The sequence below is a fragment of the Gossypium arboreum genome, chromosome 8 (assembly GCF_025698485.1).
Source record: "Gossypium arboreum isolate Shixiya-1 chromosome 8, ASM2569848v2, whole genome shotgun sequence".
Lineage (NCBI taxonomy): Eukaryota > Viridiplantae > Streptophyta > Magnoliopsida > Malvales > Malvaceae > Gossypium > Gossypium arboreum.
Genome location: NC_069077.1, coordinates 73704140 through 73730988, shown reverse-complemented (window position 1 = coordinate 73730988; position 26849 = coordinate 73704140).

Below are 26849 nucleotides of genomic sequence, written 5' to 3'. Positions count from 1 at the left end.
GATTTTGTATCAAGATTGCCTCTATCACCAAGAAAGAAAGATGTTGTATAGGTTATTGTGGATCGTTTGACAAAATTTGCACATTTCATTTCTGTACGTACGGATTATTCACTTGAGAAATTGATAGAATTTTACATTTCTGAGATTGTTAGACTACACAGTGTGCCGGTGTCTATTATCTCTGATAAGGATCCACAATTTACTTCTTGATTCTAAAGTAAATTACATGAATCTCTGGGTACTTGGCACATTTCAGTACAACGTTTCATCCACAAACCGATGGTCAGTCTGAGCAAGTGATTCAGATACTCGAAGCTATGCTCCGATGTTGTGTTTTAGAGTTTGAAGGTAATTGGGAGAAATATCTTCCATTGGTTGAATTTGCTTATAATAACAATTTTCAGGCGAGCATAAAAATAGTACCGTATGAAGCTTTATATGGTAAAAAATGTTGAAATTCGTTATACTAGACTGAGTTGAGTGAGAAAAAGTTATTAGGTGTTGATTTGATTTAAGAAACCAAAAAAAAGGTTAAAGCAATACGAGACAATTTGAAATCTGCTTCTAATCGTCAGAAATCTTAAGCGAATTTCAAAAGAAAAGGTATAGATTCCAATTCGGCGACAGTATTTCTAAAGCTAAGAAGGAAACTCAGTCCGCAATTCATCGGGCATAAGATCATCGAGAGGATTGGACTAGTGGCATATCGATTGGCATTATCGTCAGAGTTAGAGAAAATTCATAATATATTTCATGTATCGATGTTATGGCCATATCTTTCAAACCCTTCACAGTGATTTCACCTGTAGATGTTGAGATTTAGCCAGATACGATGTACAGTGAAGAACCGATCAGATATTAGCTGGGGAAGTTAAAGAGTTAAGAAAAAAAAAGAATAGCTTTTGTTAAAGTTCTCTGGCAACATCACAAAATAAAAAAAGCTACCTGGGAACTGGAAGAACTATGAATTTGCAATACTCGAACCTATTTTCTGGTAAGATTTTCAAAGACGAAAATTTCTTTAAGGGGAGAGTTGTAACAGCCTATTTTCTGTTATATCAAAAACTTTGGTTTTGGGACGACAAATTTGGCGAGTAATTATTATTTTATTATTATTTTAAATTTTATGAAATTATATTAAGGTTTCGTTAAGAAATTTTGATGCTTAAATGGTTAATTAGGTGAAAAGGACTAAATCGTAAAAAAGTGTAAAAGTTGAGTTCTAGTAGCTAAAGGGGTCTAATGACTATGAAATCTTAAATAAAAGGACTTGAATGGTAAATAGTCCTTTTAATGAGTTAGTGGATAGTTATGGACAAGGTTTTAATAAAATTTTGATTATTTTTAAAGGGTAAAATGGTAAATAAAGTTAAAAACAAATAGGCTCAAATCATCATCTTCCTCACTTTTTTTTCTTCTTAACCGATTCTTCACTAGAGGAATAGGTAAGGTTCAGTCAAGCATTGTTTTCACTTGCATGGCATGTGTTCAAGCCCCGTTTTTAATGATTTTTATGTTTTTGAGTCCATTTTAGCTTCATCTAGCTAGCCCGGGGATTAATTTGCAAAACTGTCAAAGGTTGAGGGACTTGCCATGGGTGTTTTTGAATGAGTTTTGATTTTAGTTGATAGATTACTGAAAAACAAACATGTTTGTTAAATGATTTTGATGAATTTTGGAATTAGGGATTAAATTTGTTAAAAGTGTAAATTTATTGGTTTTGTTGTGAAATATTGGTAAGGATGAGTTGTTCTAAGGTCCATTACAACATGGGTTAAGGTTGAATTAAGTTGAGATGGTTAGATTTTAAGTTATGAGCTTAAAGACTAAATCGTAAAAAGTTAAAATATAAGAGGCAACTTTGTAGTTTTGTATAAATATTAATTATAGATTAATTGATTTATATAAGTAATTAATTGAATGAAAATATTTATTTCGATGAAGATAAACCACATACAGACTTAGATCGAAGAAAAGCAAAATCTTTGGATTAGCTTGACTAAACTACTATGCCCCTAACTATTGAGGTATGTTCATATGAACTATGATCACTTTCATACTAGTTAAATTGAATGTTCATTAGGTCGATTTGACATAAATGAACTTACATATATATATATATATGTATCAATGCTATAATGAATTTACGAATATTGAGTCTTGGTTGATTCTTAAGAATTCTTAGGATACAAATGATGTCATCAGGGATTTCATGTGTAACACCTTTAACCCGTAACCGTCACCAGAATAGGTTAAAAGGCATTATCGAACTTGTAACTCAATTCAGAATAATCATTTATCAAATGTCATCTCTTTTCAGTAAATATCATTCATTTACATCCAATATTTACTTAAATTGAGTATACAAATTTTAAATCGTGCTTTCGGGACTAAATCTGTAACATATGAAAATTTTGGAAACTTAGAAAAATTTCAACATTTCAAGTATCACACGCCCGTTTGAAGAGGCCGTATGCCTCACACAAAAAATAAACATGCTCGTGTCTTAGACCACATGGAAACAGGGTATACATACTGACTTGTGTCACACGGTCGAGGACACGCCCGTGTGCCAGGCCGTGTGAAAATTGGAGAGGATAGGCTAACCACATGTCTGTTTGTCTAGCCCGTGTGCCCTTCAAAATAGCCACACATGGCCGTATATCAGGCCGTGCCAAAATTGTAGGGTATACTGACTTATTAACACGGCCAAGTCACACGCCTGTGTGCTAGGCTGTGTGCCATTTAGGGGGTATACTGACTTGTACCACACGACCGATCACACGCCCGTATGTGAGGCCATGTGGAGCATACTGACTTTCATTCCATTTCAACACGAGGGGACACACGACCGTGTAACATAACCTTGTGTCACACACGGCTGCGACACACACCTGTATCCCTGCCTGTGTGGACAAAAATAGGTTGCTATTTGCAAAGCCATTTTGCCACCCTATTTTCATAAGCATACACAAGCATAAATGGTAATATTTCATAACCCAATTGACAACCATTCTATAACATTACATACACATATTATACAAATTCACTTGGTCCTCAATTACCTAATTAATATCATGCATTTTCCATTCATATGCCAACTACATAACAAAACCTCATTTGCATATTTTCATTCCATCTATCTCTTACCAAAACATACCATATTATAACATTTATACACAAACAAAACATGGTACCAAAATAAGCCAAATCACATGGCTTAAATTATACACAAGTTATACGAAAAACCATAATTCTCAAGTAACCATAACTATTACCATTTCAACTAGCCTATACATGCCATATTTACAATTATCCACAAGTTCAAAAGTACAAATCAAAAATTGGATAATGTGATGTGCAACTCCAACTTGTCCCAAACAAGCGAGCTATTGAACCTCTATAAAACATAGAAAAAGAAACAGAGTAAGCTTTATAGCTTCGTAAGCCCATATAATTTAGAATTAAACTTACCATTTATACATAATTAATTCAATTTATTCAAGGTGTAATCAATTCAAGTACCAAATGCCTAAACACAAACATTCATCCATAAGTTGGTCATATAATACATGTAACAGCCCAGTTTTAGCTAAATTGGAACTGTGGTTTTGAAACCACAAATTCAAGGTCGTAATATTAATTTTTATGTTTACGGCATGTGAATATATATGTGTGAAAATTTCGTGAGTTAATTTTATCGATTGGTTTGTTAATTTGATAAAAGGACTAAATGGCGTAAAATGCAAAAGTTGTGTTCTAATTGTCTAAGTGCTTATTTCCTTTGATAAGTTAAATGTGAGGTCCTTAATATGTTATTAGACCAATGATAGTAGTGTTGGTCATAAATGACCTTATAATATGTGAATTATGCATTTATTTCATTAAGGTTAAAATGGTAATTATATAATTAAGTTAATTATAATAAAACATAACAAAATGGTTCATTATTTCTCATCTTTTTGAACCGAAACTAAAGAAAAGAATAGGTTTTTGAATGCTTAAACCATTCGGGACTTGTGTGGCTTGATTAAGGTATGTATTTTGCTTGGTTTTTGATGATTTTTATGTTTTTGTGATCGTTGCTTTGAGTACTAGCTAACCCGTGCCTTAATTTTTAAATTTGTTGATGATTTTATGAAGTGCCATTGTTGAATCTATGTGCTTTGTGATGGTTGATGATGAATAATGGAAGATAAATGATAGATTAATATGTTTTGCTAAGTGATTTTTAGAGAAAATACAAATTAGGGATTAATTTGTGAAAAGATGAAAATGTGGGGTTAAAAGTGTGAATAAATGTGAAATATGGGCTGTTAGGGGTACTATTGTAATTCGGCACACATGGGTTTAAAATTGAATTGTGTGAATTTTGTGTTTATTGAATTAAGAACTAAATTGTAAGAAATGTGAAACTTTAGGGGCTAAAGTGTAAAAATGCACAAATATGTGTTTGTGGATTAAATTAAGTGATTTGATGAATAAACGAGTTAATTTTGAATGTATATAGATCAAGAACGAAAGAAATGGATTTAGATCAGGGGAAATCAAAAGTTATCGAATAGTCGACCTCGTCTGTTTATCCCGAATACGAGGTAAGTTCATATGCAAATAAATGTCTTTGAATTGAATTATATATGTTTTATTATTATTGAATTGCTATGAATGTTGAATGAGTAAATACGAGCAAGAATCGACAAAGTTATGATATCTGAAAGTCTCGTACGAACCTTAGGAACAGTATAGGATACAAATGTCATGACATTAGGTTACCGAGATGTGATTACATGTAAGACCATGTCTGGAACATTAGCATTGTATTGTGATTATGTTTTAAGACCATGTCTGGAACAATGGCATCGTTAATCGATTTCGTGTAAGACCCTGTCTGGGACAGTGGCACCGATATGTGATAACATGTAAGACCATATCTGGGATATGACATTGTACGAGCTATATGTGATTGCCGAGTATCCTTAACGATTCTGAATGGTTCAATGGGAAAAGTCAAGTCGAGAAAGAATGTGTGAATAAGTTAAATGGCTCAGGTACGTACGAGATTTATACAAGTAATGAAAGGGAAATATTTGATGAATTCAATTATGATATTGAATATGTGTACAATGAGAAAGGTTTGCGATCTTATAAATGCTTATTCATGGTTGTTATTGATGGAAATGATATTGATTCATGTGATGACTTTATTTGCATATGGCTTACTAAGCTTTTAAAGCTTACTTTGTGTGTTCTTTCCTTGTTTTATGGATAATTGAAGCTAGCTCGAACTAAAGGATTGTCGAGAAACGTCATCACACTATCGATCAATTTGTTGGAATTTTTGGATTCTTTATAAATATGGTATATGGCATGTGTAGGCTAGTGAGTTGATGATAAGTTTTGAGATATGATATTAGCCATGAGATTTGGCTTGTAAATGATGGTGTGTATGGCCATTTAAATTGGCTTGAATTATGTATTTGATAAGTGATATATGTGATTTAAAAATTACCTTGTGTTTTGGCATGTTTGCCATGGTTGTTAATATGGCTAAATGGTTGCTCATTTGGCTAGTTATAAACTGATGTATTAATGCTTAAAGAATGGCATATTTTGGTATGATTTATAGATGATGAATGGATATGTTTGAGAAGCATGATTTAGTTGATGGAAAAGTGATAAAAATGCATTTAGAAGTTATGTGAGTTTGATGATTGTGGCATAATGATTCAGTATGTTTTTGGTTATGGATTTGAGCAGTGAAATGGTTGATTATAAATTGGCATTAATTGTTATGAATTGGCATGTTTTGGATGCCTATAAATATATTGAAATGGTACTATTTTGATTGCTAGGTGTGCATGAGAAAAGGGTGGCAAATTGTGTCTCAGCCGTGTGTGACACACGGTCATGCTGCACGGCCATGTGTCCCCTGGGGTACCCTTTCGAATTAAGTCAGTATACCCTACAGGTTTGGCACGGCCTAGATACATGGGCGTGTTTACTGGTCGTGTGTGGCATATGGGTTGGCACACGAGTGTGTGGCTGATCGTATGACCCAAGCCAGTAACCTCTCTAGATTTCACATAGCTTGGCACATGGACGTGTCCTCAGCCGTGTAGTATGTATGCCCTGTTTTCACACGGTCTGTGACACGGACGTATCTGGTGGCCGTGTGAGGCACAAGGCCTGTTCACACGGCGTGTGACCCCTAAATGCATGAAATTTTTCTAAGTTTCCTAAAGTCTTTAAATGTTATCGGTTTAGTCTCGAACCTCTTTTAAGTATGTTTTAAGGTCTCGTAGGACCTTATAAGGGATAATGTGAATAAGTTGAATGAATTTAGATTATGAATGCATAAAAGTTTGTGAATGATGTGTATTATCCGGTAATACCTTGTAACCTTATTTCAGCGTCGGATACGGGTTAGGGGTCTTACAATACATGAAATCCTCCATTATCACAATTCAATACTCAATATATATAGCATTCAACATTTCATTCTCAATCTTATAACCAATAATCCTTTCAATAATAGTACTCATCCGTATAAACAGAATTTATACCCGTTGAACCTATTAGAACTTTAAAGGATACTTGGGTAATAAACATCAATAATCCATCAATTCATTATCATTTATGCTATTTCAAGCCATGATCGGTAAGCTCCTCTTGAGCTGATGAATAGTAAGCTCTATTGAGCTGAAACGGTAAGCTCTATCGAGCTGAACAATAAGTTTATACAAGCTAAAATGATAAGCTCCAATAAGCTGAAAATAGTAAGCTATTATGATTTGATATATCGGTAAGCTCATACGAGCTATGGTGAGTCTGCAACAAATGCAAGAGCTCGACCAAAACTGTAACCCTAGTGACATGTCACTCGTGTCCTATGAATTCATACAGTTCAAATGGGGCCCAATAACCAATAAACTATATCGATAAGGTATTCATATCTCAAGTATATCAATTATACACATTCATTTCAATAATTACAAGTGTATAGAAGTTCGATTCTAATTATACGAACTTACCTCATATCCTCGGATAAAACTATTGACTATTCGTCCACCTTCCGTTTTCCCCAATCTAATTCTGGTATTTGCTTATCTTGATTTATATAATATCAAATTAACTCATTCAAACTTTCATTCAATTCAATTTAGCATAAAACATTTATTTTGGCTAAATTATAATTTTACCCCTAGACTTTTAACTACTTTGCAATTTAGTCCTTAACACATGAAAATGCAAAATTACACAATTATGCCATAACCTATAGTAGCCAAATTTACTATATACTACTAGCAGCCCATATCTTTCATTATTTCACACTTTTAACCACATAATTTTACATTTTCTCAATTTAATTCCTATTTGACATTCTGGTCAAAAATCACTTTACAAAACTAGTTTAATTATGATCAAACTTCCATAATCTATCATTAATCATCAAAGAACTTAAGTATTCAACAATAGCACTTTCAAAATCATGAGCAAATTCAAAAATTAAGGTATGGACTAGCTAATATACGAAGCAACGATCTCAAAAACATACAACTCATTAAAAATCGAGTAAAAACCATACCTAAATTGAAGAATTTGTCAATGCCGAATAAGGAACCCTATTTTGGCTTCTACTTCTAATTTTCAGCCAGAGATGTGATACGATCACGCCCAAGCGCCTCCTGGTCCAGCTACCTAGCGTTGCATGCAATCCTTTGCGAGCTGAATTAGTTTAAATTCCAGTTCAACAAGCTCAAATCAGCTCGTTTCCAGCTCAATGAGCTCATTTGCTCATTCCATGAGATTGATTCAGCTCAATTAAGCTCATTTTGAGCTCATCTTTACCTTTTTAATTCTTGCGCTTTGGTACTAGAATAATTATCTATTTTTAGTTAAATTAGTTTAAGTTGTTTAAATTAATTAGCTAAGTGTTAAATGTGTTCATTTCAGTACATGTTTTTAATATGTCATAGTTAGAACATGATTCTAATTTGTCTTATTTTATTACATAATTTTAATGTGTTTAGTTTAAGACAAAATTTAATTAGCTGCTGTAATTATTGTGTCCAACCGAATTATAGCTTAATTAATTTGTCTTTGAGCTGCCGATCTTAATGCGTCTTAAAGTGATTAATTTGGTGTTTTAATGTGCAGCAAATTCATGCATGAATCGGCCTGGAAGGACCTGAATACACACCATTTTCAGATGACTTTTTATGCAGCTCAACAGCCTTGATGAATTAAACCCAACTGTTGTTTTACATGAATCTAGCTGAAGCATTAAGCTGAATTTAATTCCAGTAGCTGCTTATTCTTCCCCAAAAGTCTACCTGTGTATTTCAACAACCAAGATGTTGTTCACACAATGTTTTTACACAAGGGACCTGATCATTTTCGTCCATTCACATTGGAAGGCTGTTGGGAGCCAAGTTTTCAGACCTAGGGCTGTTCGGTTCAGTTTGTTCATACCTATATGGCTCTTCAAATTAGTTTGTTCACATTTAATGTCTATTGAAGTGCCCCAAAACAACTCATTAAACTCATGAATATTCAGTTGAACTAAGTAGCCTAATTAAGGCTCATTCAAGCACAAGGCTGAACCAACTTCAATCAATTCAGCTTCTCCTCATTCCCTATGATTTACAAACTGGACTAAGGCATCTAAAAGCAGTCATTGACATTTTCCATGCCTAAGAAACTTCAAGGAAGCTTCCTCTAAAATTCTAGAATTTTTAATTGTCCATTAAGCTATCTTAAGAGCCTATTCGACTACCCTTGTAATGCATATAAATTTTAGCTCATTTTTACTTTAAAAGAACTTTTGATGAATTTTATATTATCATATTACTTTGTGAGTATTCTTACTCTCATTGTTTTTTATAGACTGAGTTGACTTATTAAGCAACCCTTGTGGCATCAATTTCGTTTATTTCTTGAACTTATCACTTGTTTTCAAGTGTGGTGTTTTACATACCGAGGTTCCTATCTTCATAGATAGCGGGTTGAGGTTTATCATCAAACTATTGTTACCATTCTTCCCATTCCCTTTCATCATCCTAAGTGCCTATTTTGAGACTCGAGTCAACAATCGCTATTGCCGGTTCATTCTCTAGACTTAGCCAATTATTCCCATCCACCATCCTTCCATTTCGCCCATTCAGCCAACTACTTCATTTATCAAATTCCTTAGCCTAATTTCATCCGCCATTCTTCTAAGCCATTTTAAACTTTCTATCCATTTTTAGCCTTCTTCGAAACAAGTCAAGACTTACCCAATTTATCGATTGAGCAACTATTATGACTCGAATCATCACTGAGGCGAGTTCATATCAAGATGAATGAAATAACAAAATTTTTGGTTTTGTTTAATTAAATTAAACTTTATTAACTAAATTACCATTATAACCTTATTATAAAACATAAACATTATTTAAACAATGTCCAAGAATGTCCACTTACAATATAAATGGACTAATTACATCATAAGGACTTTCATATTAATAATTCATAGCAATTAAACACTTTTAACAATAGAATGCAACATTTCCATTTTACGCGATTAAGTCCTTTTTACCGAATTAAACATTAAAACAGTAAAATTTCTTTACAAAACTTTCACATAATTAATCTATCATGCTTTAGACCTTATTAAAATAATAAATTAAATATTTTAACTTCGGATTTGTGGTCACAAAACCACTGTTCTGATTTGACCCAAAAACGGGTTGTTACATCATGTTTCAGGTGCTAGTCTTGAATGTCCTACCGATGGATGAGGTCCTGCATTTGTTGATGATTCTCCATAGCTCGTGTGAGCAGCATTGTGTACCTTACATTGTGACACACAGCTCGTGTGAGTAGGCCCATTTCACAGCTCGTGTGAGCATTGATGTAAAGAAAAGGTTACTGTTATATGTAAAGACACACTTTGTGTGAGGTTTCCCGAGTATCCGATGTAATTCTAGATAGTTCAATGGGCAATAAAAGGGAACGAAATGGTAAGTATGCAAATGGATCGATTCATGATTTAAGGAAAGGATTTATGAACTAAATGATGTAATTACATGTATAAATTTACTTGTTTATGGATGAATTCATTTGAACCATGTACAAAAGTACTAACTTGTGAATTTGATAATATTGTATAGGCTTATGCCAAGCTTTTGGTTTTAATTGATATTACACTTATGCTATATACATTATGCAAATAAAATGGTAAGTTGTGTTTTAAGTTTATACGAGCTTACTAAGCACTCGTTGCTTATATAGTTATTTTCCTTTGTTTTATAGATCATCAGAAGCTCGATTTGGTTGGAAGCTCGTCGGAGACCTATCACCTATCCAGTAGTCAATTCGGTAGTTTTTGAGTAATTTTGGCCAAGGTTAATAATGGCATGTATAGGATGTTAGGTAATGATGATTTGGTATGTTTTGCTTTAAAGATTATGTTTGGTTGATGGATTTGTAATGCTTGTTGAGCTATGTCATTTTGGTACTTTAAAGTGCTTCTGAACAAGGTTCTTTGGCAATTTGATGATGGCTTACAAATGGTCAATTAGAGACATGATTTGGCACATAATTGAGCTAGGTTTTTATGCATGAATTGAGGTAATGTTAGCATGTGTAGGTAAATGATGTGTTGATGCTATTGTGGTGCCTTTGAATGGCATATTGGTTAGGTGATTTAGGATGTTTGAAATGTCATGTTTATGCATGTTTGAAAGGTTTTTGAACCCCTTGAATGTGTTCTTAAGTGGAATGAACGTTTATGCTTGGTTTCGTTATGAAATGGCCTTATTTTAGGTAAATTTTGGGTTCACACAGCTTGAGACATGGGCGTGTGACACAACCGTGTGAGACACATGGCCTGGCGAAATGGTCATGTATCATCTGAGGATTTATTAAGGTTTAAGTCAATGAGTTACACACACATAGCCTAGCACACAACTTGGCACATGGGCGTGCGACACGGGCATGTGACCCTACTCAGTCAGTTACACGGGTGAGGACGAGGGTTGAGACACAACTGTGTGTCCCTGGTTCGAATGTTACACGGCTTAGGGTGATTCCATGTGGCCATGTGACCTTTGTTGTAACACCCCTTACCCGTATCCGATGTTGGGACAGGGTTCGAGGTGCTACCGGACTTAAACATTCACAAACATGAGAAAATTGGCCCACAAAATTTCATTTAAATTAAAAACATCCAATCACATGCATAATGTCCCTTACGCGAGCTACCGAGGCTCTAAACATGCATTAAAGGCGGTTTGGGACTAAACCGAGAACCTTGGAAAGTTTTGGGAAAGCTTAGAAAAAATTTCATGAAACAGGGTCATATGTCCTTGTGGACACAAGGACACACCCGTGTGTCTCTAACACGCCCGTGTCCTAAGGCCGTGTAACTCTCTATTTAAGACATCAGCAAAACAAATTGAACCACACGGCCAGGCCACACACCTATGTGTTAGGCCATGTCCTCCACACGGTTGAGACACATGGCCGTGTCTCTGCCCGTGTGGCAAGCACTTAGGCTTTTTTCCAAGCCTTTTTGTTAGCATTAATACCTCACATACTTAAATACATTATGGACACGTACAATGTAGCACCAAGTAAATGATTAAACATTGTAACACCCCAAACCCGTGACCGTCACCGGATTTGACCACGAGGTGTTACCGGGCTTACTTCCCTTATTTCTCTCTTGGAAATTATGAATTTCTGTTCCAGGCAGGCTAGCTAACTGTGTCACTGTTACCTTAAAAATCATATCTTGAGTTCCCTAACTCGAAAACAAGTTCTGTAAATTTTCCCTGAAACTAGACTCATAATTCCATCTACACATTTTTTTCTAGAATTTTTGGTTGGGCCAATTGGTACAGTTTATTAGTTAAAGTTACCCCAGTTTTAGGGTTTGACTACACTGACCTTTGCGCATTACGACCTGGATATCATCTCGTAAAGAGCTCCAATGCTCATACCGTTTGTTTTTAATGAAACTAGACTCAAAGGGGAATCTATGCATATAAGGCATGACTTCTAATTGTTTCTGGATAATTTATGGTAAATTTTCAAAGTCGGAGCAGGGGATCCAGAAACCGTTCTGGCCCTGTTTCACAAAAACCTGAATATCTCTTAAAATCTGACTCATATGACCGTTTCGTTTCTTCCATATGAAATTAGATTCATCAAGGTTCAATTTCATAATTTATTCACTATTTAATTCTACTTCTACTATTTTTAGTGATTTTTCAATCTCACCTCACTGCTGCTGGCAGCATCTGTTACTAAAGCAAACAATGACTATTTCATAATTCTTCCATGGCCAACTATAATTCATCATACATAATACAAGCTATGGCCACCTTATCAAAATTAAGGTTTCTAAGACTTGTGACTATAGGTTTTAGAATCACACTCAACCGACCACATAGGCCATTTTCGCATGGCTTAAAGTTTACAACCCAAAATTCAACAAAACGAAATAGCCTATACATGCCAAATGTTCTCCTAGATCGACTAAGGAGACAATACCAAAAGATTGTTCGCGGTGTGATGACTTGACGACGGTTCCAAGTACACAAGAGACGAGTCCAAGAGACCTAAAATGGGTGACAAGAAAACACCGAGTGAGTTTATAACTCAGTAAGCCATAAGCATTCCACAACCATCCATTAACAAAATTATTACAACATGAAATAATGAACGAGGCTAAGTACTCCATCCATATCGAACTATATCATAGTTCCTTGGACCTTTCGGTTCAATCTCATACCAAGTCATACATCCACATTTCATATTCTATACAATAAGATATTTGAGGCATTTTTACACACCAACTCATTTTCACCACAATCATACAATTGCAATCATCACATAGATTTAAAGCTTACCAAGCTCAACCCCGAGCATGAACATATTACCTATTCGTCATGAGCTCAAGGTACTTACCCGATCCGCTGTCCATACTCAACTCGATGGAGACACACCCTCCATATAATTGTTCGATCGGAGATATTTATATATATATATATAGAGTACGCACACACAGTGCTTAATACTCGATTTCGCACACTTAGTGCCATGCGATTTAAGCCCGCACACATAGTGCCATACCCTTGAGCTCGCACACTTAGTGCCATATATTTCCAGCATGCACACTTAGTGCCATATATTTCCAAGACGCACACTTAGTGCCAATCTAAATCACCGTACACACGTATTGCCTTCACACTTAGTGCCGAAAGCAAACTTTCTACACATTTCACTATTTCTTTTACATTCAACAATTGTCATCACTCCATACACATACAATTTCATTTATATATATATAGCATCCCATTAAACACAATTGCATAGATTTTACAATCATTTAAGCAATATCAAACATATGTGCTTAATGACTTACCTTGTGTTGGGCAAATAATTCTAAGTCGGCTACTCGTTGACCTTGATTTCCCTTGTTGGGCGCCTCTCCTTTAGGATCTTGAGCTTAAACAAACAAATTAACTCATTCAATCGCTTTGGTACATATGTTGGTATCCACATTCTAATGATCATATAACATACGAACGACATGGTAAAATTTTTATCTTGTTACCTTATGTTCTTGGCTATTCGACCAATAGCCTTATGCAATTTACTATTCTATCAATAATCCAATCACACATACACATATACATATTCAGTATATTAAATAGCCACCCTCACTAACCACCCATTTTAGTTGATTTTATACAATCAAAGGCAATATCATGATTGGGTATACCTAAATAGTCGAATGTGCTAAAATTGATCTAACATCACCTATACCCTTGATTGAATGGCCGAATACTTATACTATCAATTATAGTATCGATTTTATTCTTTCAAACACATAGTCCCCATTCGGCCCTAACCATTTACTTAACGTATGTGTACAAATTCCATCTCAAAATTAGGAGTTGCAACTACAACTAGGTTACCACAATGCTCATCAATGACCGAATGCCTAAGCACAACTCTACTAAAAATTTATCCAACATCATTAACTTTGCCCTTCACTATTTTTTTTTCTAAACATCATATACAAAGTAACTTACATGTATATATAAAACCAACCTTGCTAGCACAATATCCCTTAACCGAATATCATAAACCCAAGCCACATATATAGTTCATCAAGGCCTTTCATTGGCCACATTCGCACCCTCCCTTATGAACAAACCAATTTCAACTTTCATGAAAATATATGTACCAAGAGCTTCAACTACTTGGCCAAATACCAAACCTCCAAACAACCAAATTTAATCCATGGAATGAATAGAACTTGAACTAATCACCTCATTTACATCTAAATTTCCAAGGGTTTCAAAGTGCTTACCTCTTCCTAAGCATCAACCAAGCCAAATCATGCACAAAAGAATTCCTTCTTCTTCCTCCTTCAAGTCACGGCAATGGAGAATAGAATGAGCATTTTCCTTCTTTTTTTTTTGTTTTTCTCTCTAGTTACGGCACAATGGGGGGCATCCATGCTCATTTTTTGTTCATTTCTTTAATGCTAGCTATTATTTTATGGCTTCCTACATACACCACTAGCATAACATGTTGGAAACATGTTCCTTGCCCATAATTTTTTCATGGCGGCCACTAACCTTGTCAAATGGGTTATTTGACATGCAACTCCATTTATTTTACTTCATTCCTTTATTAACCTCTTAAAATTAGCCACATATAATTAAATCCTTTCACATGAGTCCTTTTCTTTCAATTCACCTTCAAATTAACTAAATCAAAGAATTAAAAAATTCACACATGCATTTTCACATATTTAGACAGTAACTATCATACTCAAATAATTTAGTGATTTCGGTTTAGCGGTCCCGAAACCGCTTTCCGACTAGGGTCACTTTAGGGATGTCACAACTCTCCCCACTTAAGAAATTTTCGTCCCGAAAATCTTACCGTAAATAGGTTTGGGTATCGCTCTTTCATAGAGTTCTCGGGTTCCCAAGTGGCTTCTTCAATTCGTGTTTATGCCACAACACCTTCACTAGTGGGATTTTCTTATTTCGCAACTCTTTTACTTCATGCATCGAATGCGAATGGCTCCTCTTCATAGCTCAAATTAGGTGAATCTCAATCTCGGATGGAGCGATTACGTCGACGGTCGGATCTATATCGTCAAGCATCGAGACATGGAAAACATTGTGAATCTTTTCGAGCTCAGGGGGCAGGATTAATCGGTATGCGACTGGTCCGACTCGTTCGGATACTTCATACGGCCCGATGAACCTTGGACCCAATTTGCCCTTACGACCAAATCTAAACACCTTCTTCCAGGGTGAGACTTTGAGAAATACCTTGTCTCCCACGATATTCAATGTCTTTTCTTCTCAAATCCGCATCGACTTTTGGCGATCCGAAGTAGCTTTCAAACTTTCACGGATTACTCGAACTTTCTGCTCGGCATCCTTAATCAAATCAACCCCGAAGATTTTACTTTCACTAAGTTCAGTCCAAAATAATGGGGTACGGCATTTACGACAGTATAAAGCCTCGTAAGGCGCCATCTTAATGCTTGATTGAAAACTATTGTTGTAGGCGAATTCAATCAAGGGTAAATACCGTTCCCATGACCCACTAAACTCAAGGATGCAACATCTCAACATATCCTCGAGTATTTGAATTATCCGTTCGGATTGACCATCGGTTTGGGGATGAAAAGTGCTAAAATGCGATTTGGTACCCAAAGCCTCTTGCAATTTCTTCCAAAATCGAGATGTAAATCTTGGGTCTCTATCCGACACGATAGAAATAGGTACCCCATGCAATCGAACAATTTGGGAGACGTATAATTCTGCCAATTTGTCAAGCGAAAAATCCGTGCGGACAGGGATAAAATGAGCAGACTTGGTCAGTCTATCAACAATGACCCAGACCGAGTCTTTCTTATTCTGAGTCAACGGTAACCCAGACACAAAGTCCACTGTTACTCGATCCCATTTCCATTCGGGTATCATGATTGGCTGAAGTAATCCCGATGGCACTTGATGTTGCGCTTTCACTTGTTGACATATTAAACATTTTGAAACAAATTCTGAAATGTCTCGTTTCATCGGGCCACCAAAATTGGCGTTTGAGATCATTGTACATTTTAGTACTACCGGGTGGACTGACATTCGACTACTGTGAGCCTCGTTCAAAATCATTGAAACAAGTCCCGAATTCCTTGGAATACATAATCGACCCTTAAACGTCAAGCAATCATGGTCGTCAATCTGAAATTCGATTCCTCATTCGAAACACATTCGGCTCGCTTAGCGACCAATTCGGCGTCGACCTTCCGAGATTCAAGTACTTGATGAATCAATAACGGTTTGGCCTCTAATTCGACTACTAGCACATCATCGGGTGAAAGCGGATAGGTGAGCATCCATCACTCTTAAAGCAAGCGATTGCTTTACGACTTAAAGCATCGGCCACCACGTTGGCCTTTCCCGGGTGATAGTCAATGATGAGTTCATAGTCTTTCAACAACTCAAGCCAATGTCTTTGTCGCAGGTTTAAATCTCTCTGAGTCATCAAATATTTTAGACTCTTGTGGTCCGAATAAATATGACACCTTTCTCCAAACAAGTAATGCCGCCATATCTTCAAGGCGAACACTATGGCTGCTAGTTCAAGGTCATGGGTCGGATAGTTTCTCTCATGCGGCTTTAGTTGTCTCGACGCGTAAGCCACAACTCGACCTTCTTACATCAACACACAACCTAACCCAAGCAAGGATGCGTCACTATAAATGACAAACTCTTTTTGGGACTCATTTGTACTAGCACTGGGGCCTCGGTTAAATAGGTTTTTTTGTCGATCGAAACTTTCTTGACAGCGTTCCGACCACTCGAACTTAACATCTTTTTGGAGTAGTTTCGTCATCGGTGCAGCTATCATCGAAAAACCTTTCACAAATTGTCGATAGTATCCGGCAAGCCCCAAAAAGCTCCTAACTTCAGTAACATTCCTCGGAGGTTTCCAATCGACTATGGCCGAAATTTTGTTCGGGTCCACCCTGACACCCAATGCGGACACCACGTGCCCCAAAAAGCTAACCTCTCTCAACCAAAATTCACATTTACTGAACTTTGCGTATAACTGCTTATCTCGTAAGATTTGCAACACTAGCCTCAACTACTCCTTTCCGTCTCTTTACTTTCAAGCACACACGCAAGGTATGTTTCACACCCTTTTCACATATCTCCGGCGGTCATAGAAGATATTATATCGGCACTCCTTTTAAATCGAGAGACTCGACTCGGACTACCTCGTTATTTGCACTCCTCAAATCAATGGTTTTCCTTTTGCGTCCACCTTGCATCATGTACGTCACCAATCCATACCAAGAATAACATTGAATTCATCAAATGGTAGAAGCATCGGATCGGTAGGAAAGCAGGATTCTCGAATTATTAGGGGCATCTCTTGCACACTTTATCAACGAGTACGTATTGACCCAAAGGGTTTGACACTCGAATTACGAACTCGATGAGACTCAACGGTAGAGTCTTCTTTGGATGCTAAGGTTTCACATACATATGAATGAGTAGAACGGGGTCAATCAATGCAATCACACTAGTATCAAAGAGAGTAAAAGTACCAGTGATAACGTCAGGGGAGGATGCCTCCTCTCATGCGCGGATGGCATATGCTCTAGCAGGAGCACGGGTCTCGGATCGAACAGCCGTATCAGAGGCTCCTCTCTAATTACCACCCCTACCTCTAGAAATTCTCGGGGGCCTACCTCTAGCCGTCGTTCCACTAGGTCTTGCACCTTGCATCTTATTCTTCTCATCTAGCTCCGTGCAATCTCTAATGAAGTGGTCCTTCGAACCGCATTCATAACAGGCCCTATTAACAGACTTACCCCAACATTCACCTAGGTGTCGTCTTCCACATTGGGGGCATTCAGGTTTCTCATGATGATTATTGCCCACACTAGCTACCGAAGTAGCTCGGGAGTCCGTCAATGGTCGGGCTCGATGGAAATTCCCGATCGCCCTCGACTTATTAGTGTCCTCCCCGAACTTCTTTACAGTAGAGAACGAGCTTTACTCGACGATCTTTTACGATAATCTCTTGCTTCAAATTCAGCCTTCTTCTTCTCCTTTCCAAGTTCTTCCGCCTTGCAGGCTCGTTCGACCAGTGTTACGAACTCCCTTATCTCCAAAATACCCACTAGTAGCTTTAAATCTTCATTCAATCCTTCTTCAAATCTTTTGCACATAGCAACCTCATCAGCCACACACTCCCGAGCATACCGACTAAGTCTTACGAACTCATGTTCAGATTCGAGATCTTGTCATACGGCCTTGCTTGAGCTCCAAGAATTCCTTACGCTTTTGATCGATGAACCGTTGACTAATATATTTCTTCTGAAATTCCGTTTGGAAGAAATCCCAAGTAACTTGTTCCTTTGGGACTATGGAAATTAAGGTCCTCCACCAATAGTAGGTGAGTCTCATAACAAGGATATAGCACACTTAAGACATTCATCGGGTGTGCATGACAGTTCATCAAACACTCTAATGGTGTTATCAAGCCAGAACTCGGCCTTTTCGGCATCATCAGTAACTATGGCCTTGAACTCCTCAGCCCCGCGCTTCCTAATCAGGTCTACAGGTGGTTTGCTTAGCCTCACAGGATCAGTAACTGGAGGCATTGCGGGCTCTTGGGGCGGAGTATTTAAATTCGGGAATGGTTGGACAGCCGGATTGGTTCGGGCATATTGCGCGACCCACTCATTCATCATGGTGAAGAAGGCTTATTTCGCCCCTCCATTTTGATTATTTGTGGATGACTGAGGCTCAACAGGCGGTGTCCCTTACGCGGGAGCAGCCCTACACTTTCAACGTTATCCGCGAAGGGTCTCTCTACCTCGGGTTCCATTTGCTAATCAAAACAAAAATTTCAACCATCAGAAGTCATCACATTTTTTTAGCACTAACAATTTGGCATGTATAGCTAAACTTACACGCGCTATGGTAGTCCTAGAACCGACTAAACCTGGCTCTGATACCAATAAAATGTAACACCCCAAACCCGTGACCGTCACCGGATTTGACCACGAGGTGTTACCGGGCTTACTTCCCTTATTTCTCTCTTGGAAATTATGAATTTCTGTTCCAGGCAGGCTAGCTAACTGCGTCACTGTTACCTTAAAAATCATATCTCGAGTTCCCGAACTCGAAAACTAGTTCCATAAATTTTCCCTGAAACTAGACTCATAATTCCATCTACACATTTGTTTCTAGAATTTTTGGTCAGGCCAATTGGTACAGTTTATTAGTTAAAGTCACCCCTGTTTCAGGGTTTGACTACACTGACCTTTGCGCATTACGACCTGGATATCATCTCGTACAGAGCTCCAATGCTCATACCGTTTGTTTCTAATGAAACTAGACTCAAAGGGGAATCTATGCATATAAGGAATGACTTCTAATTGTTTCTGGATAATTTATGGTAAATTTTCAAAGTCGGAGCAGGGGATCCAGAAACCGTTCTGGCCCTATTTCACAAAAACCTGAATATCTCTTAAAATCTGACTCATATGACCGTTTCGTTTCTTCCATATGAAAGTAGATTCATCAAGGTTAAATTTCATAATTTATTCACTATTTAATTCTACTTCTACTATTTTTAGTGATTTTTCAATCTCACCTCACTGCTGCTGGCAGCATCTGTTACTAAAGCAAACAATGACTATTTCATAATTCTTCCATGGCCAACTATAATTCATCATACATAATACAAGCTATGGCCACCTTATCAAAATTAAGGTTTCTAAGACTTGTGACTATAGGTTTTAGAATCACACTCAACCGACCACATAGGCCATTTTCGCATGGCTTAAAGTTTACAACCCAAAATTCAACAAAACAAAATAGCCTATACATGCCAAATGTTCTCCTAGATCGACTAAGGAGACAATACCAAAAGATTGTTCGCCGGTGTGATGACTTGACGACGGTTCCGAGTACACAAGAGACGAGTCCAAGAGACCTAAAATGGGTGACAAGAAAACACCGAGTGAGTTTATAACTCAAGTAAGCCATAAGCATTCCACAACCATCCATTAACAAAATTATTACAACATGAAATAATGAACGAGGCTAAGTACTCCATCCATATCGAACTATATCATAGCTCCTTGGACCTTTCGGTTCAATCTCAGACCAAGTCATACATCCACATTTCATATTCTATACAATAAGATATTTGAGGCATTTTTACACACCAACTCATTTTCACCACAATCATACAATTGCAATCATCACATAGATTTAAAGCTTACCAAGCTCAACCCCGAGCATGAACATATTACCTATTCGTCATGAGCTCAAGGTACTTACCCGATCCGCTGTCCATACTCAACTCGATGGAGACACACCCTCCATATAATTGTTCGATCGGAGATATTTATATATATATATATATAGAGTACGCACACACAGTGCTTAATACTCGATTTCGCACACTTAGTGCCATGCGATTTAAGCCCACACACATAGTGGCATACCCTTCGAGCTCGCACACTTAGTGCCATATATTTCCAGCATGCACACTTAGTGCCATATATTTCCAGCATGCACACTTAGTGCCATATATTTCCAGCACGCACACTTAGTGCCAATCTCGTCACCGTACACACGTATTGTTCAAGACACTTAGTGCCGAAAGCAAACTTTCTACACATTTCACTATTTCTTTTACATTCAACAATTGTCATCACTCCATACACATACAATTTCATTTATATATATATAGCATCCCATTAAACACAATTGCATAGATTTTACAATCATTTAAGCAATATCAAACATATGTGCTTAATGACTTACCTTGTGTTGCATAAATAATTCTAAGTCGGCTACTCGTTGACCTTCGATTTCCCTTGTTGGATGCCTCTCCTTTAGGATCTTGAGCTTAAACAAACAAATTAACTCATTCAATCGCTTTGGTACATATGTTGGTATCCACATTCTAATGATCATATAACATACGAACGACATGGTAAAATTTTTATGTTGCTACCTTATGTTCTTGGCTATTCGCCAATAGCCTTATGCAATTTACTATTCTATCAATAATCCAATCACACATACACATATACATATTCGTATATTAAATAGCCACCCTCACTAACCACCCATTTTAGTTGATTTTATACAATCAAAGGCAATATCATGATTGGGTATACCTAAATAGCGAATGTGCTAAAATTGATCTAACATCACCTATACCCTTGATTGAATGGCGAATACTTATACTATCAATTATAGTATCGATTTTATTCTTTCAAACACATAGTCCCCATTCGCCATAACCATTTACTTAACGTATGTGTACAAATTCCATCTCAAAATTAGGAGTTGCAACTACAACTAGGTTACCACAATGCTCATCAATGACCGAATGCCTAAGCACAACTCTACTAAAAATTTATCCAACATCATTAACTTTGCCCTTCACTATTTTTTTTTCTAAACATCATATACAAAGTAACTTACATGTATATATAAAACCAACCTTGCTAGCACAATATCCCTTAACCGAATATCATAAACCCAAGCCACATATATAGTTCATCAAGGCCTTTCATTGGCCACATTCGCACCCTCCCTTATGAACAAACCAATTTCAACTTTCATGAAAATATATGTACCAAGAGCTTCAACTACTTGGCCAAATACCAAACCTCCAAACAACCAAATTTAATCCATGGAATGAATAGAACTTGAACTAATCACCTCATTTACATCTAAATTTCCAAGGGTTTCAAAGTGCTTACCTCTTCCTAAGCATCAACCAAGCCAAATCATGCACAAAAGAATTCCTTCTTCTTCCTCCTTCAAGCCACGGCAATGGAGAATAGAATGAGCATTTTCCTTCTTTTTTTTTTTTGTTTTTCTCTCTAGTTACAGCACAATTGGGGGGCATCCATGCTCATTTTTTGTTCATTTCTTTAATGCTAGCTATTATTTTATGGCTTCCTACATACACCACTAGCATAACATGTTGGAAACATGTTCCCTTGCTTATAATTTTGTCATGGCCGGCCACTAACCTTGTCAAATGGGTTATTTGACATGCAACTCCATTTATTTTACTTCATTCCTTTATTAACCTCTTAAAATTAGCCACATATAATTAAATCCTTTCACATGAGTCCTTTTCTTTCAATTCACCTTCAAATTAACTAAATCAAAGAATTAAAAAATTCACATGCATTTTCACATATTTAGACAGTAACTATCATACTCAAATAATTTAGTGACTCGGTTTAGCGGTCTCGAAACCGCTTTCTGACTAGGGTCACTTTAGGGATGTCACAAACATCCCCTATTAAGACTCAATTGTAATATTCATATATCATCATACATGTGTTTTGCTTATTCATTTTATACGAAGTCTAGACACACCAATTCACAACCAATTGAACATGTCATTTTGATTATTACTTATACATTTATACCATGCTTGCCTAAGTCATTCCACACCAATTTCATGTTCAAGCATTATTGACTTATTGCCATGTCACACTTTTATTCTTTGATTATGACTACTTTGTTTGGTCATAAGACATTCATCAAGCATACATACCGTAATACTAACCATTCATATCGAACAAATATAATCACATGACCACATCACAAGGCATCAATAATTAGCTTGGATAAATAGGCTTACAAGCCATAACCCATATAAGCCACGTCTCATGGCTAAACACAACGAATAAATTTTAAGCCAACATCTTGGTCAAATCAAAAGAATACACATCATAATAACTCAGTCCCTGTACATGCCACTCACACAAATACACTTAAGGTTTATCAATACCCCAACGGTAATAGCTTGATAGTGCGATGCTGTCTCCAACAATCTCCAACCCCGACCGGCCTGAAAACACTAAAGAAATGGAGAGGAGGAAGTAAACTTAAAGCTTAGTAAGTCCATATGAAAATAATAAGAAAATTATCAACGTGATTCTATGGTAATATAACCATAATTATACTTGTAATGCCCCTGAACCCGAAACCGTCGCCAGAGTCGAGCACGAGGTGTTAACGGACTTAATTCATTAATTAAACAGCTCAAACAATTTATTTTAGAACTTCCAGACAAGCTGGCTAACTGCATCACAGTCGCTTAAAAATTTATATCTCGAGTTACGAAAATTGAAATCCAATTCTGTAAATTTTTCCTGAAACTAGACTCATATATCTATCAACTAAAGTTTTTCTAGATTTTTTGGTTAGGCAAAATAGTACATTTTATTAGTTAAATTCTCCCCTATTTTAGGGTTCGACTACTCTGACACCTATGTATTACAAATTAAATATCTCCATGTACAGAGTTTCAATTATTATTCTGTTTGTTTCTAATAAAACTAGACTCAATAAGGAATCTGTACATGTAAATAATGACTTCTAATTATCTTTGTACAATTTTTGGTGAATTTCCAAAGTCAAAATAGGGGATCCAGAAATTGCTCTGGCCCTATTTCACAAAAATTTAAATATCTCATAAAATATAACTCATATACCTGTTTTGTTCCATCCATATGAAAATAGACTCATCAATCTTTAATTCTACATCTCATTCACTATCTAAATCCATTTCTAGTATTTTTAGTGATTTTCCAAATTCACATCATTATTGTTGTCCGATACTATTTTAAAGCTAATTTCACCTTTTCCATGATTTCCATGGAATAACTAGCATTTAGGCATACATAACATCAAACATGTCCTTGATTAGCCATTCCAACAGCTAATCATTATCAAGCATTTACATACCATTCATCAGCCATATCATAAGATCATACACACAAAATGGCTACGATGCTATACATGCCATACTCAAAATGAAACGTCTAGCTATACCAAAATAATCCTCGTGATAGTGTACCCGGACCCTGACGTACTTTACGATCCCTGAGTTAGCTTGACAAAACTATAAAAAGAAGGAAAATAAAAGGGGTAAGCATTAAGCTTAGTAAGTTTGCATGCAAATAAATAACAACATTCATAAGAATTATCTTACTACTTGGCATGATACTACTTAATGCAACTTCATTAATTGTCATAGACATATTTTAAACTTCTTCACTTACTCACTTACTTAAATACTTACTTACTTAATCAAATTTATTAATACATTTTACTTACCTTTTTCCTTATCAAGCATACATGAACATTATGTCTTACCTTTGCTCTTCTAGCATGAACTTGTCTTACCTTTTAGTATAACTCGTCTTACCTTACCTTACCTTGATATTCTCTTTAAATTTTCCGTTGAACCACTTGGAATACTAAGGATACGCTGGTACCTTACCATTGCCATGACTTGTCATGGTCTTACCTTTTATCCTTTTGAAACTTACCATTGCCATGTCTTGACATGGTCTTACATGGTATCCTTGCCTTATGAACTCACCAATGCCATGCCTTGGCATGGTCTTACATGGGACCTTTTCCTTATAGTAACTTATCAATGCCATGTCTTGACATGGTCTTACATGATTTCCTTGCCTTAGAAACCTTACCAATTGCCATGCCTTGGCATGGTCTTACATGGTATCCTTAAACCCTAATGTCATGACATTTGTATCCTACACATTCCTAAGGTTCAACCGGGACTTTCTGAAATTACTTCTCCGTCAATTCATGCTTGTGACAGCCCGAAATTGACCCTAGTCGGAAAGTGGTTTCGGGACCACAAGACCGAGTCATAAAAATAATTAGCTGTCATATTTGATGCTCATTATATGTACATATGCATGTGAGAAAATTTAGAAATGTGCTAGGCAAATGTAAGTGGCCTATTTGTGCATGTTGCAAAATAATTGTACTTGCATGTCAAATTCCCCACTCTAGAGGAAGTGGCCGGCCATGATGGTATGGGATACAAAAAAAAAATATGCATTTTGTATTAATATTATAATGACTACATGGTTTTATAATAGGAAATAAGTATTAGAAAAAAAAAAGAAAAGAAAAGAGAATATTTGGCTTTCTCATCAATTGGCATGCCGAATAAGAGAAAGGGGGGGAAAGGAGTGAAAGAGGAAAAATTTTGTTTATTTTCTGCCATTCTCTTTACTGTTCGAATAGAGATGGAAGAGGAAAGCTATTGCATGTTAATTTGAAGCTCAATTTGGAGCTGGTTCCTTAGGAAATTCGGTGCAGTAAGAAAGGGAAAGGCACAGTTTCAGAGTAGTCTCAGTTGGGTTTTTTTTTGGTGAGATTTTCACGCCCTTTTTCTTTTTCTCCTTTTTTCCCTTATTGTTCTATCAAATGGTGAAACTGGCAACGATGGTAGGAGATGGAAGTTTAACTGTTGCTGCATGCAGATAGCATACATGCTAATAATGTTTGTATTCCTTGCGGTGTGGTTCAATTGATATGGAAAGAAATGGATAGTAGTGATGTATTTAATGCTATTGAATTCTTGTCGAATGCGTTTAATGTATCAAATTTATCTTGTGGAAATTAGTTTGTGTTTTAAAATGTCTGAAACCTGGTCATTTATGTGTTTAATGCTGCCATTACGAGGACTATTTGGTGAGAATAAATACAAAGCATAGGCTGTTGAACTTATATCTAAGGGTTATTTAATCTATTGACTTTAGTGAGTTCTTGAACTCCATACTTTAAAATTTATTTATTTTAATGTTCATTCATTGTTACTTTCAGTTGAAAAAGGTTAAAGTTATATTTGGGTATTCAGTGGAAAAAAAGGTTAATTAATTTTGATAACAGCTATTTGCATGGTGAATGGTACATTAAAGTTTAAAAAGCACATTTGGGGAAGGTTAGAAGTTAACTTACATGTTGTTGGGTTTGTCTTGCATGAGGGAGTTAAAATTGAACTTAAGATAATTTATTACTAATTAATATGCTATTGTAAATTATTGGTTGTCCAAATTAGGACAAATTCATGGTGCTTAGCTAATTAATATGCTACATTATCTTGTAAATAATTGGCTGCACAAATATTATGAATATATAATGTATGATAAGTTTATTAAGTTACAAAACATTATACATGATCGGCCAATGTAAATTATTTGAGTAAAGTATATCTTGATGGTACATTTCGCTAGTATAAAATGTATATGGATGTTGTATGACTATGTTTAATCTGAAAGTAAATTGTTTGATCTAGCTCAAGAGCCTAGAGGATCAAAGTTGGATAAGGGAAAGAAAGAGGTGATCGAATAGCCGTCGTAATCGTTCGGCAACTTTCGAGGTAAGTTTTAAGTGATTAAACGTTGAGTAAATTCAATCATAATAGGACATAATGAGTTGATTTAATAAGATATGATGTGGCCATGATATGTCTTAAACCCAAATGGTAAGTTCACAAGTGTTTGGACTTGGAAATTTAAGAGCAAATTGTAATAATTTGCTTGGACAGCAGCAGTAATGTGATTTTAGAAAATCACTATAAATTGTTGGTGTGGAATTATAGGCTGAATAAAATATGTAATCAAAGCTTAGTTGGTCTAGTTTCTTATAAAAGAGACCGTGGAAGCAAAGAAATTTCCTATAAAGAGATATTTAAAGTTGTGCGGGACAGTGTCGGAATGACTCCGAAATCCCTGTTCTGTTTTTGGAAAATCATTATAATTTGTACAAAATGGTTATAAGATAAGATTTATATGCTTAGACTCCTTAATGAGTCTAGTTTCAAATGGAATCAAATAGAACACATTATAAATTCTGTACAATGAAAAATTTGATTTGTAGCGAAGAGTGGTCAGATTAGTCAAACAGTGAAACAGGGGAAATTTTAAGAAAAATCTGGTA